General features: G+C 41.1%; 1 long non-coding RNA gene across 1 annotated transcript in view; it reads left to right on the top strand.

The window, feature by feature from the left end:
* The first annotated feature begins 3,882 nt into the window (after positions 1-3,882).
* The window catches only part of LOC116034707, a 20,872-nt gene continuing 10,919 nt past the window's right edge, over positions 3,883-13,835 (top strand). The window contains exons 1-2 of the long non-coding RNA XR_004101185.2: positions 3,883-3,893; positions 8,884-8,886. This is a non-coding gene — a long non-coding RNA (uncharacterized LOC116034707). The remainder of the gene's footprint in view (positions 3,894-8,883; positions 8,887-13,835) is intronic.

Genomic DNA, 13,835 nt, shown 5'->3' with positions numbered 1-13,835 from the left:
CTCAGTGCGGTATCAATTCATACAGTGTTCAGACCGGACAAGCGGTTGCCATCAGTGGCATCTGGAAAACATCTGTCCAACCTCTGTGCAGCTCTCTATGCAAGTGTTTATTACCTAGCATTTTTGTATGATTGCTGCATAAAGTAATTGTGTGCGTGTGTGTGCGTGTGTGTGTGTTTGTGTTTGTACTGCTCAAAGATTGGAGGAGATGTTTTCAAGGCAGACAAAGATGAAGACTTTTTTTCCCAAAGTCAAGACTTCTACAGTTGCAGCCAATTAAAATTCATGGAAAAGTGGTGAAAACAATCACTCTGAATAACGTACAGGGCTTCAGGATGGTGCAGAAATAAACACTTAGGTTTCTTATTCAATGTGTTTCTTTATGAGCTGTTAAGACATAGCATTCAATATTGGAAAGATTATTGTTATTTATATTGTGGACAAATGCAACATATTTTTTGGTCCAATAACATAGAGTATATTACTACATTACATGGATACTTCCATATGTGTATTATCTCATTCTTTTTAAAGAGATTTTGTAAGGTTTAAAAAAACACAACTTTGGACGTTTTGGAAGTAAATACTTAAACCTCGGTGTGCAACACTCACCTTATCCATCTTATATCCACCTTATATCTAATATCTTATATAATGATTTGCCGTTTGTTTGCCCTGAAGTCCAAACACTAATATATGCGGACGACACCATAGTATATGTGCATGCCAAGACAAAACATCTGGCTGCTGCCAAACTTAACCACAGCCATGGATCAGTTCACCGATTGGCTAAATCGTTCCTGCCTTCAACTTAATGTAAATAAAACTGTAGGAATGTTTTTCACAAAAAGACAATGTAACATTGTGTCAAATATAACCATCTCAGGGCAAAACATTATGATTGTGCCACAATTTAAGTATCTGGGCATTATTATCGACTCTAGTCTTGCTTTTAAAGCACATATTAAGAGAGTGTGCAATAAGGTCAAGTTTAGCCTAGCCAATTTTAAATATATTTGAAATGCACTTTGCAAACTTTGAATACTGCCAAATTATTTATGGATGCCATGATTATGTCACATCTAACATATTGTCTGACAAACTGGGGACAAACTAAGAGCTCATCATTAAAGCCACTAGCTACTCTTTACAAGAAAACACTCAAAGTTTTGGATCAGAAGCCGAACAGCTCGTATCACTGTATTATCCTAAATAACCATAAACTGCTGAGCTGGGAAGATGTAATTAAATACAGAAACATCTGGCTGTTGTACAAAATTCTGGATAACACTGCTCCTCCTCCTTTGGACTCTTTCATAACCAAACATAACAACAGCAGTCGGATCACTAGAAGCACCGCACAAGGTGACCTTCTAATTCCATTCAGGAAAAGTACATTTGGCCAATTATCGTTTTCTGTTACGGCATTACATACTGGAATCCACTACAATCAAAGATATACATACATATTCCACCTTTACAACACACCTTAAAACATGGCAGTCCGATAACTATTACTGTACACATTAATCTGTCAGATTTGAAGTGTGTTCGATGTGACATAGTCATTGTTGCTGTCGCTCCATCTCTGCTGCCTGCCTCCATTGTCTTGTATGTGCTTTCAATGTGGCCTCTGAAACTTTTCTTCTTTCCCTTGTCTCCTTCGAATTATATTAACTGCATGGACTGCCATTGCCATTATCTGTGCTTGTTTGTTTGTATGCCACTTCCTTGTGTGTTTTAACCCTTTTTTGCTTAGGCCTGCTGTTATTATAGATGTAATGTAACTAGAGGTGTAACGGTACGCAAAAATCACGGTTCGGTACGTACCTCGGTTTTAAAGTCACGGTTCGGTTCATTTTCGGTGCAGTAAGGGAAAGAAATGCAAACATTAAACTGCAGGTTGTTTATTACTATAAACTTTTTTTTAACAATTTGTTTACACTTTTTTAAACACTTTTTAATAAAATATAATAAATAAAATATATATAAAATAAAAAAGAATAAGAAATAAAATACTGCTGCAAAGTTCTCCACTAAATAAAGTAATCTGTCTCAAACCAATATCACATAATAAAATATAATGAAAAATATAAATACATAACTATGGATTACAGTGCAGCATTACCAATCCCAGCTTGTCAACATCCGAGTATGGTCGTAGATCAGCTGCTATGAAAACACCAATTGCTTTCATTATTGCGTTGGCCCGATCGGAATTACCAGCAAAGGTCTGTTTAAATGCCAACAGGAGCTGCGTTTGAATTACGGTCGTTTTTTTCCTTGTAGTAGTAATGTTCACACTCGCATGATGACTTTTCAAATGCGTTAACAAGTTTGAAGTGTTGCCAGAAACATATCCGATCATTCCTGAGCAACGTCGGCACACTGCTTTCGTCTTATCGACTAGTCTTTGTCTGTTGACGTATTTCACTGGGAAACCAACTGGGAAAGTGTTCCCAAACAGGAGACCTTAATGATATGGGTGGCTCTTCAAGCTCCGGCTTGTCCCTACTGTCTATGGGCTTGTCTGCATTGGCCATGGCGCTAGCTAGCGAGAGGCTGGGCTAAAGCGTGCCATGTATGTTGTTGTACAGCACGCGGTGGGTGATTTTTATTTTTTTCCCCAAACCACTTCAGCGGAAATCCCGCCCCGCAGTCGATTTCATTGGTTTAGGTTACAGTGACGGCGGGTAGGTTTAGAGATCAGTGTTTGGTGTAGGCAATCTGTACAGTGATTGACATATTGACATGACCAATGAAAACTTTAGAATCAGCTGCAGGGCGGGATTTGCGCTGAACGCGGAGACTTCCGCCACTTAATATGTTCGTGTGGAAACACGAAAATTGACCGATGTTCTGCACACAAAAGATTGCATCCAGTGCACATGTGCACCGCACCGAAAGCTCTGTACCGAAACGGTCCAGTACGAATACACGTACCGTTATACCCCTAAATGTAACTCATTTTAATATGTTAACCATTGTATTTTAGGATGCCTATTGTCAGCTGGAAATTAGCCGTTGAGGCTAACGCCGCTCCTTTTACTGTATAGTTAATTAAAGGGGACTGTCCACGACATTATAAACTAAACTAAACTATCTGTTGAATCAGTGCCAAAACTGCTGGCTCATTCTTTTAGGCATCTGCGCTCAAAATTGTAACATTTATATATGAGAAAATCCGTGTATTTGTGAGCTCCGGTCAAAGCAATGATTTTTATTCAGTTACACATCTATTTCAAGCAATGACTTGAGTCTTAGACATTCAACAAGTGATGAAAACCTGGTCAGCGGGCTGTTGATGCAGAGTGAAATGTTTCTGACAGGGTCTGCAAGGGTCCTGCTCAGTACCAACACAATCAGACTCCACTGAGCGCCAATCACACAGAGCCAGCAGGAGCCTAACTCTCCCTGTGCAGGTGAAACTCCACCATGGCTCAGGCAATCAATGTTGGCTTTAGTGCATAGTAGATGATTAGTGGTATTGATGGGGTCAGGCAGGGATGGCCTGAGATGGCTGCTATTTGACTATACTACGTGACTTAACTGAACTGACCTATGAAAGGCCCTGTGCTGCCACTGGCTGATTCGGACAAACGCTGTTTTGTTGTATGTATCATAGCAATGTTTGTGTCTGTTTTTTTGAATGATGATTCAATTTCCTCTCACGCAGGCGCAGAATGTAGCATATTTTACAGATAACAAAGAAACTAATCTAATGGAGACACTGTTTCTCTTATCACTTCAAACATATTTTTGGCATTTCTGTACTGCAATTTCTTGATGGCAGCCCAACATAAAAGTTAAAAGGTAACTTGGTAATTACTAATATGTTGGCCGATAAGTAACAATAGGTATACTTAGGGTGCAATTTGTGAAAAGGGTTAGGGGTTAGGGTTAGGGTTAGGAGGAGGGGGATGTTTTTTGGTCATGCACAACAAAACAAAAGCCATAATTTAATCCCACTTCCAATACCATAGGTAGAGCCACTTGGCCAGGCATGCCAAAACACAAATTTATGAACTTCAATATTCAGTGGAAAATAAGCTCAAAATGAAATATAGCACAACATGGTGTCGACATAAAAAACAGAAAACAAAATCCTTTTACCCAGGAAACGCTCTTCGTTCCTCGGGAGTGTTTTAGTCCAAACCACGATATTTTTCCTGAATTTAACTTTCAACGTCGTTTTGGTGCCTAAACTTAACTGTCATCGCCAGATGATGCTCACATTTTCTTGGTTAAACGCAACTACCGTGGCCCCTGAAAGGATCGTCATCTGGTGGAGCCTGTAGCCGTCTCACAGTCACCTATTGGCGGCTAAACAACTGCCGCTGATACAACGGAGCTCTGTAGCGGCTAAACACAGCTAGCAACTGCGGCTCGGATTTTATCGTTCTATCGCACTATAGACTGTTTATGTTACAGCGCTTTACTTGGATAAATACTTCCAATGATAATATATGGTCTATTGGTGAAGTAGCATTGATCACTTTGAGAGGGGGGGATACATTTTGTCCTCACCTGGGATACAAATTATTCAGCACAGGCAGGGATATGTAGACCAGAAAGGGGAGAATCCAACGCATCCCCCCCCGGAAAATCGCACCCTGGGTATATCTGCAATGAGCTAGAATCAGCCAATAAAGTATATCAACTCCGTATTTAGTGATTTACCCATTTACTCACGTATTCATTTACTTCCCAAATAATTTTCGAGATTACTTATTCACACACACACACACACACACACACACACACACACACACACACACAAACACAAACAAACAAACACATACACACACACACACACTTACTTTTAACTGACAGTCAAGTCAATAAGGTGGGACAGAAAAGTCAGGATAAGTATTTTCAAACTTTCCAGGTAAGTCCAGACGAGATGGCAAGCCAGCAGGGAGAGAGAGAGAAGGATTTCAACGTCACAGAGAGGGACCGGTCGTAGAGTTGAACCCCTAAAGTGGATTTTCATGTTTGTCTGGGGACTCTGCAGTAATGGTAAAAAAAGAAAATTGAAAACTTCTGAGTGCTTCTTCAAAGGTTACTATTCACTGCATAGTGATACATTGTGTTAATGGACACCGGCTTGGGCTGTGGGGAGCTATGTTGTGTTTGTAAGACACAATATGACAGGAGAGAAAGCTGTCATAAGTTAAGCCACTGCTATATTCATCATCATTTTGGCCAAAAATAGCAGCCCCAAAGTTGGCAATGGCAAGACAGCAGCCTATAGAATTACTTTAAGAGAAATAATTATCGGTGCAGCTTGGATAGTGCTCTGAAAAAGGTGTTCACACATTGCTTGAATGCTGGCCTGCTTAAAAACAATGAAAACATATTCTTACCCATTTCTTGTTGATATGCTAAGCATGCTATGTTTAGGCACAGCTGACATCCTTTGGGGGTCTCCTCAATATCTCCTTTTGTAACAACACTGAAAATGATGTCGAAATTGTCTGCAATGGAAACGCAGCCCGAAACAGCACAGCATACAAATGTGTGCATACTCACTGCAGCTTTGCTTTGGCGGTTTTTAATATAAATATGCCATGCCAGTGGAGCACACATGCAGATTAAAGTCTAACTGTAACCAGGGGAAATTGGGAATGTAGTTGACAAAGGTGTTGGTGACAACAATGGCTCTGAAGAAAAGAAAAAAAACAGCAAAAAAGAGAATGCTTAATCAGAGCAATTATTTTGTAATAGTTGACTCACAACAGGTTAGAGAGATGCCAATAATGAACCACAATCAATATGATCTCCTACATATACAACTACTTCCCAACATCAACTGCCTTGACTCTAATTTGCATCAGACAATAAGGGAGATATTTACTCAGGATTTGTAAATATCCCCTTCTAAGCTGTTAAGCACTAAACAGTTAAATTGCTTTTGGCTGCACTGTGGTTTTGTGGATGCTAGATCGGACCCAATAGACGTGTCGATGTCAACGCGGGCATACTACGCAGGTACCAACACTTAGGCTTCAGCTGGGCTTGGGTGACATGATGAGATTATCGCTCAACGCGTTATCAGTTGGCCACGCTAATGGTCCTCACGCCTGTTGTGAGTTTTGCGCTATATTCAGTCTCTCTTTTTCTCATGCTTTCTCTATGCTTAACCGCATTGTCGTAGTGTATAAAAAAAGTAACAACATGCTAGCTTACATCTGACGCCATCTTTATAGCCGTAACTCCAGCAGGAAATATGTCCGCTCTTGTTAGCAAGAACATGCAAATGTGTTGATTCTTTGGTTTTATGCAATTACTGTAATTGCCATTTATGGTGGCCTTAAAATTGAGAAAACGTGATGAAGTGCCATATAGGCTGCCCTACATGCTAGAAAACAGAAAACCTTCTGGGTGCTGAGGGCCCACCGCATGCAGCTGTTGCCCTTTTTTACTTTTTTTATCCCCTGGCTTTCAGACGGCCTGAGTCTGCCACTGCCACAGGTACCTAATCTTTGTATGGAGCTAATGGCGCTTTTCCCTTACACGGTACCTGCTCGACTCGACTCTACTCGGCTTTTTTGGTTTTCCATTACGAAAAAAAGTACCTGGTACCTGCTAACAGGTACTTTTTTTAGTACCACCTCAGTCGAGGTTCCAAGTGAGCTGAGGCGATACCAAAAGGTGATGTGAAAGTGACGGAGGGGGGTGTCCTGAACAAACCCGCCATTTTTAAATAGCTTAGCCAGCTGTGTTTTTTTTTGCTGCCTCCAGCTTCATTTGAAACAAAATGTGTCTTCTGGCTATGGCAACAACAACACACCTTCGACGTTCTGTGTGTGTGTGTGTCGTGTTAGGTCACGGCAGTTTACTGCGGCGCTGCTATGACGAATAGCCACGCTGAGGCGGTACTAAAATCTGCAATGGAAAACGGACGCGCGGTGTGTCGAGTAGGGGTGCACGATATATCGACTCAATATCGTTATCGCGATATCACGTTGCGCGATATTATACCGAAAGTCTCGCGATAATTACGCGATATTTTGTTTGCATTGCATCCCGCCCGACATGTACCCAAAGAGTATAGAAGCAACACGAGGCGAAACTCACTTAACTTGTGTTACATTCAGTCCAAGATGGCGGAGCTGCAGTTCCATTGAGTTTCTCCTCTTGTTACGTCTATACTCTTTGATGCACCAAAAATACACATCACTTGGTAGCGTTGTATTTCCCCCAAGGGGGTAAGCCTCTCCTCGGACCGCGAACCTCCTATGGCGCCATTTTAATGCTACAAAGCGATCACCCCCCCGTTAGCATTCCATTGACTGCCATTCAATTTGGCGTCACTTTGACAGCGAATAACTTTACATCTGAAGCGTTTAAAGTATCTATTTTTCCATTGTTTATTTCTAAAGAAACACGACAATGTATAAAAGGCTCCATTACCTTGTATCTCACGTTATGGCTCCGTAGCAGACGTTTTTATAAAAATATGCTAACGATTGTGTCATAACCACGCGACTTACTGTCGCATTGTAGATGAATTACCGTATAGTACAGGAGAAGCGCGCAGGCAGTTTCGTCTCACATTAGCTGGTTAAGTGTGATTACTAATGTTAACTAGCATTTTAGTTAGCAATAATTAGCCTGTGCCTATGTTATCTCCTTACATATACCTACGCTCTCCCTCTCTGCAAGATTGGGAATGATTGAGGTTTCTCTTGGCACAGCTACCAGAAGACTTACAACTTTCACACAGGTTGCTCACGGCACATTTACGTCTTCTCTCTCAGTTGGAGGCTGCGCAGTAACGCTCAGCGCTCACCGGAAAAGTGCTTCTAACGGTCTTCACTGGTCTCCATCCAGAGCAACGGGATCTGTTGATCCATTCTTATATACAGTCTATGATTTCCCCCGACTCATTTCCTGGTTCTCCTTCTCCATAAACAACATGAAATCAAGGAGAGGGTTCACTTCTCCTGCTCCAGATTTCCCACCGTGGTCAGAAAGAACAGAGGAGACACTTTGTTTCTCTCACTAGGACTCTAGAGTTGCTACTCACTCTGAAGAAAATTGCCATCACTCCCTCACTTCTTCCTCGCTCTACCACACACACACACACACATGCCGGCTCGACACACACACACCAGAGCACGTATAAACATCAGCTGCGTGGAGCCTCCGCAGAACCATAAAACGAAGCGAAAGAAAAGAAAGGAGCTAAAGAGAGAGCGAAGAGTGGAGCAAAAGAAGCGTTTTCCACCATCTTGAATTATTGTCTTCCACTTCCACTGACATGCGTCACGCTGCCCTCACGCTGCCTTCACTCTGATTGGCGGAAACAAACGGCCACTCCCAGAGTGATAGAGAAAGACATTATATATTTATAATCTCTATGACATTTATATCTCTATGGCTCTGGCCACTCCCATTGAAAATGAATGGTAGCCTGTCGCTTTGTCTCTGTCACTTGTAGCTAATGTGACTGTAGGGTAATGCCTCCTCCTCGGTAGCTTGGAAATACTTTGGCTTTAAGCCAACAGATGTGCATTGCATTGTTTTTTATATTGTAGTGTATATACAACCAGTACATGTCCTGTTCTATAGACATGCTCTTTATTTATTTATTTTATACTGTCCAACCAGTAAAACATGTCCTGTTCTGTAGACACATGTTGTACCAGTCCAATATGACTGTCAGTTGAAATAAACCTTGTGTTGTAAGAAAACTTGTTTTATTTGTTATAAATCTATTTTGATGCGTTTTCCCATAACTTTGGTAATTTTACATATGTTTAAAAATATCGAAATTAATATCGATATCGCAATATTCATTATCGATATCGCAATATCACATTTTTTCAGTATCGTGCACCCCTAGCGTCGAGGCGAGTAGAGTCGAGGCGAGTCGAGCAGGTACCATGTAATGGAAAAACGCCATAAGTGTTTGAGCACACTGGACCTACAGAGGACATCAGCGACAAGAAGACAGCTGTTGAGACTCCCTTTGTCTTTCCTTTTTTTGTGTTTCAAGGCTATGCAGTTTGGTCTTAAGAATGCCAGAGCAATGTTCCAAAGGTTAATGGAGAGGGTCCTCTGGGCTTGTTATAAGTTCCCCTTCATTTTCGTTGGATAATCACTGGGCTTTTTGCTGACCTGTCAACATCAGGCTATTTTGTGTTTCGACAAATACAGCCATCCTCTTACAGGATGAAGACAGGCTTGCAGTTCAGTGTTTTCTCAGCAGCTCAGCAGGAGAAAACCTTTGTTTTGTGCTCTTTTACAGTACTTTCCAGACATGCGGATGACTACCCAGGGGGAACCACAAGACCTGTGTGCTTAATTTGCAGTGGCCATTGTGAAGTGGCCACGACAACAAACATGGCCATTTGGAACAAAACTGTCGAACAGAACACAGATAACAAGTGCAAAACTTACCAGCTGAAATCATCATATTAAGCTACCAGAGGAATCATTGCAACACAACAAGAGAAGGCAGTGAAATCAGCATTTTCAATTATGAAATATTGCAACAAATGAATATTTACATTTGTACCCAGTTTTAGGGACTTGGTTACACAACACGTTTCCCAGAAATGTGTTGTTATGGACCTTTTAGAGCTTGAACATCACCCACTAAATCCACTCTGGATCATTGGACTATTTTTTATATTTGAGTATCCTTGCTCTATATGAACATCACATTAATTCCTGCATTGGCACTAAATCTTGCTAATATTATTACATCATATGGTACAAATAGTTGCATTCAAACATAATTCACAGCATACTTTATGGTTGCCTTCTAGGAGTCCATGTACAAACGGTTTCATGTTGTTTTTATTACACACATGGGCACGTGGAGTCTGAAAGCTGTGCGGCATTTATTCCCACATTCCACTTATTCCATAGGTATAGGGACAATAGCCGATCATCATCTAGGTTGTTTGTTTCCATGACTACCATCGCTAAATACCAGACCCTGTTAAGAAAAGTGGCACAGATGAGGAGAGTGGTATTGTATGCGCACTTTGAACCGTGTACAAGTTAGACCTCTCCCGGTTTTCTGCTTAGCTCTGACAAAGTGTGGTGCTGACATGCAGTGTGGGGAAGAGGTGTGGTGCTGGCATCGGGGAACAGTGTGGTTTCTGCCTGTAGACTTGCTGTGGACCGGATTTGATTGCAGACAGAGGTTATATAAATTATCTTAAAACCACCCACGTAATGCAGTATGTAGGCCGTATAAGTTGAATGCATCTTCTGGTTTCTGTCAATGTATATCTACTTAACTGAATGTGAAAAAACACATTTTAAACTGAACATTAACATTTAAATACACAGTGGACGGACAATAGTGCAGACAGTTGGCTTCTATACAGTAGCTTTACTAAAGGTGGTAAGTGTGTGTACTGAGGAAACAACACTGCGTAAATGAGTCTTTGCTGCTGCTGCTTCTTCATTGGTGGTTCCCTTCTATGTGTAGCACTGTTCACCTTCATGATACTGCAGCCTAGCAACCAAATCTGCAGCTTATGCCTTTACATCATGAGTGGGACACCCACTCATGATGTAAAGTCCCACACGAACTAAACTGAGCAAAATAGGAAACTGCCCTGAGTTAGACTCCCTCTGGATGCATTGATTGCTCAGTGATATGCTCGCCTATCATTTCGCAATACAAGGTGCAAGGCTGATACACAGCAATTAGCTGACCTTCATACAAACAGCAAAAGCAGCCATTCCGTTCAATTGCTTTGTAGCTAAACTTCACTTAGACGGTTTGCCACAAGAGAGCCATACAAATGAACATTGATGACTGTCTGCTAGATTGATGAGAAGTAGATTCTTTTCTCTTTGTCTTTCCCTGTGTTTCTCTCTGTCTGGGCACACAAAGAGACCATGCACACACACACACACAAGATTCTATTAAGATTATCCTGTACGAAATGATACAAATTGAAAAACTGAAACTTCATCTTCAGCTCCAAATAAAGTACACTAAGCGAGAGGTTCTCCTTTTATCCGTATTCTGAAAAGGAAGTCCTTCATTCTTTATCCTCAACAGATTAAAAACACAGAACAAATCAATTCAGCAATCTCTGAATATTTGCCAACCAACTATGAATGTAGATGGCACTGGTGAATATTTCTTACAGCATACTATAACCATAACATCTACCAGGTATTAAGTATGGGGCATTAAACAAAACATGTCAGTTTCAAAAAGTATTATACTTGGCTTAAATATTATATATTATAGTTCAGTATAACAAAAGCATTTTAAGCAGTGTTGTAGTCGAATCCCCAAATGTCGAGTCCTAGTCTAAGTCCGAGTCACCAAAGAAGAGTCAGTCGAGTCACCATTCCCTGAGTCCGAGTCAAGTCACGAGTATAGAGAATAGTGACTCAAGTCCGAGTCATCACTGCCTATTACACCTAAAAGTAGTCAGCAACTTCATCCAATTTCCGAGTCCAATTTTTTTACGTATGCTCGAATCCGATTTCATAAATCTCCAAGTCCAGGTCATCAGTGCGCCAAGTCGAGTCACAAATCCAGAGCGTAGCGACTTCAGCCCGAGTCTATTATCATGTGTATCAGTGCTGTCATTGGTAGTGTGGGGGGGAATCCTTGGTTTGCAATTATATCTACATAATGTCTCACTTAAAACTTATGGTAGTGTATATGATATAGGATAGTGTTAACGTTTAAAAAAAAATCTTAAAAGCCTTTTGTATTTACTGTGAAAGAACAAGTGTGCCTCCCTGATGCCTTGGCTTTCATGTCTGCATAGATGAACACATTTGTTGCCTTCACTGAAACTCACAAGGGCAGGTCATATTAAAACAGGAGTTTCTATGTAAGTGCAGGGTTTTACCTGTTTATTTTGCAGTTTTACAGTGCCAATCCCTTCATGTTTTCTTTCCACTGCCCCTTTACAATGATTGCTTTCCCAGTCAGTTCTGTTCCAGAGTCCGGAGGCCGAGTATCAAAAACCGGCAAAGCTACGGGTATTTTTCTTCACTCTGCTACACATCACACTTCCTCCTGCAAAGAAACTAAATGTCACCACTGATTGTAAACTGGCACAGAGTACTTTGAGTACCTATAATTACTAAAACCAGTTTGATCGATACCTTCTGAATGCCGGAGGCAGAGCTGTAGCCAGGCCAAATTTTTAACCACGGTCAATCGACGGCCTTGGGCCTAGTGACGAGTTTACTGCCATCTGTTCTTAAATGCATATTCAAATCTGTTGAATCATCTGTAGCTTCTCCACCTTCTCATCCTTCTCTAAGCTGGTTGAGATTTTTCTTTGGCTGTACTCTCTCAACAGCTTCGATAAGAACTTATAAAAAAGAGCAATACTAGCCAAACGCAGTAAATCACTGTAACTAACAAACAATGAGCAGGTTAGCAGTATTTATTAGATCATTTATTTTGTGATGTGACGCTAATGGGGCATCACATGTGTTATTATGACTTCAATAACAACCAGAGAGCTTGGGATGTTATCACTGCATTGCTTCAGACTTTAAAGTGGACCTATTATATAGGCTAGCTTTTTCAGGTTCATACTTGTATTTTGTGATTCTACTAGAACATGTTTATGTCCTGATGTCGTCATTAAAATAAAACGGGTTACTTCTGTACAGCATAAAAAGTACTAAAACTCTCCTCCAGTCGGTCACACCCGTGATTCTTTTTCTTTGTCCTCCTCCTACTCTGTCTCACACCCATCTTTAACAAACACATCATACTATCCTGTGGCCAATCCTGAGCTGCGGAGAGGGGTGTGGTCCAGGCAATCACAGCTGCTTCTCATAACCTTGATTCCCAGTCCAACAAACAATTAAGAAAACACAGCAAATCCGCCACACTGTGCAAATAATAACTGTTAAAACATGCAACACATCTATCAATAAAACCAAATGCAAAATACACACACTTCTAAAAATCAAACTGGGCAATCACTCAAAACATGCAAAGTTGGGATCAAAATGAAAAGCTGCCTAAAGTCACATTCTGACATTTACATGCTTTGATGTTCAAAAAACACTTTATTTTCCTCATACTGCCCATGGCTGCTGCACCTGTATTCACCCTCTGTATGAGACGCTCTGTTGGGGCGCCTGTCTCTTTAAGCCCCCCTCCCGAAAAAGTCCAGTCTGCTCTGATTGGCCATAGCATGTCCGCGCGTCTCTGAGATCTCTGCTGTGTTGATTCACTCCGGAGCCTGAGACTGACTGCAACGGAGTATATAGCAGGACTTTGTACCGTGAAAAATCACCAGTAAAGGCTTCTAAACCAAATACTACACAACCGGACATGTTCCAGCAGTAATGTGATCCGAAATTGGGGAGAAATGACCAACATTGGCCGCCAAGATTACAGCTATCTGGCGTTAATACGCAGCTACTGTTGGCAGCAGTGGACACTAATAGAATATAGCAGCACTTTTTACTGTCAAAAATCGTAGATAAATGCTTCTAACCAAATACGACATAACCGGAAAGGTTTCAGGAGGAATGTGACCCAAAATTGCGGAGAAATGACCAACATTGGCTGCCAAAAATCACAGATAAAGACTTCTACACCAAATACTACATAAACGGAAAGGTTTTAAGATGAATGTGACCTGAAGTTGGGGAGAAATTACCAACATTGGCCACCAAGATTACAGCTATCTGGCGTTAGCGTACAGCTACTGTTACAGTGTAGCAGTGGACACTTATGGACTATAGCCATTTCATTGTTATGCAGGTGATTTGCAAATTTATTTGCCTATGAAACCGAATGACAGTGCCACACTAAACTCCCTGCTTAGTTGTGTAGTTGTTGTAAGTTGTGGCTTTCACATAACTTT

This window comes from Sander lucioperca, chromosome 14 (assembly GCF_008315115.2).
Source record: "Sander lucioperca isolate FBNREF2018 chromosome 14, SLUC_FBN_1.2, whole genome shotgun sequence".
Taxonomy (NCBI): domain Eukaryota; kingdom Metazoa; phylum Chordata; class Actinopteri; order Perciformes; family Percidae; genus Sander; species Sander lucioperca.
This window is presented reverse-complemented; position numbering and strand designations above follow the sequence as displayed.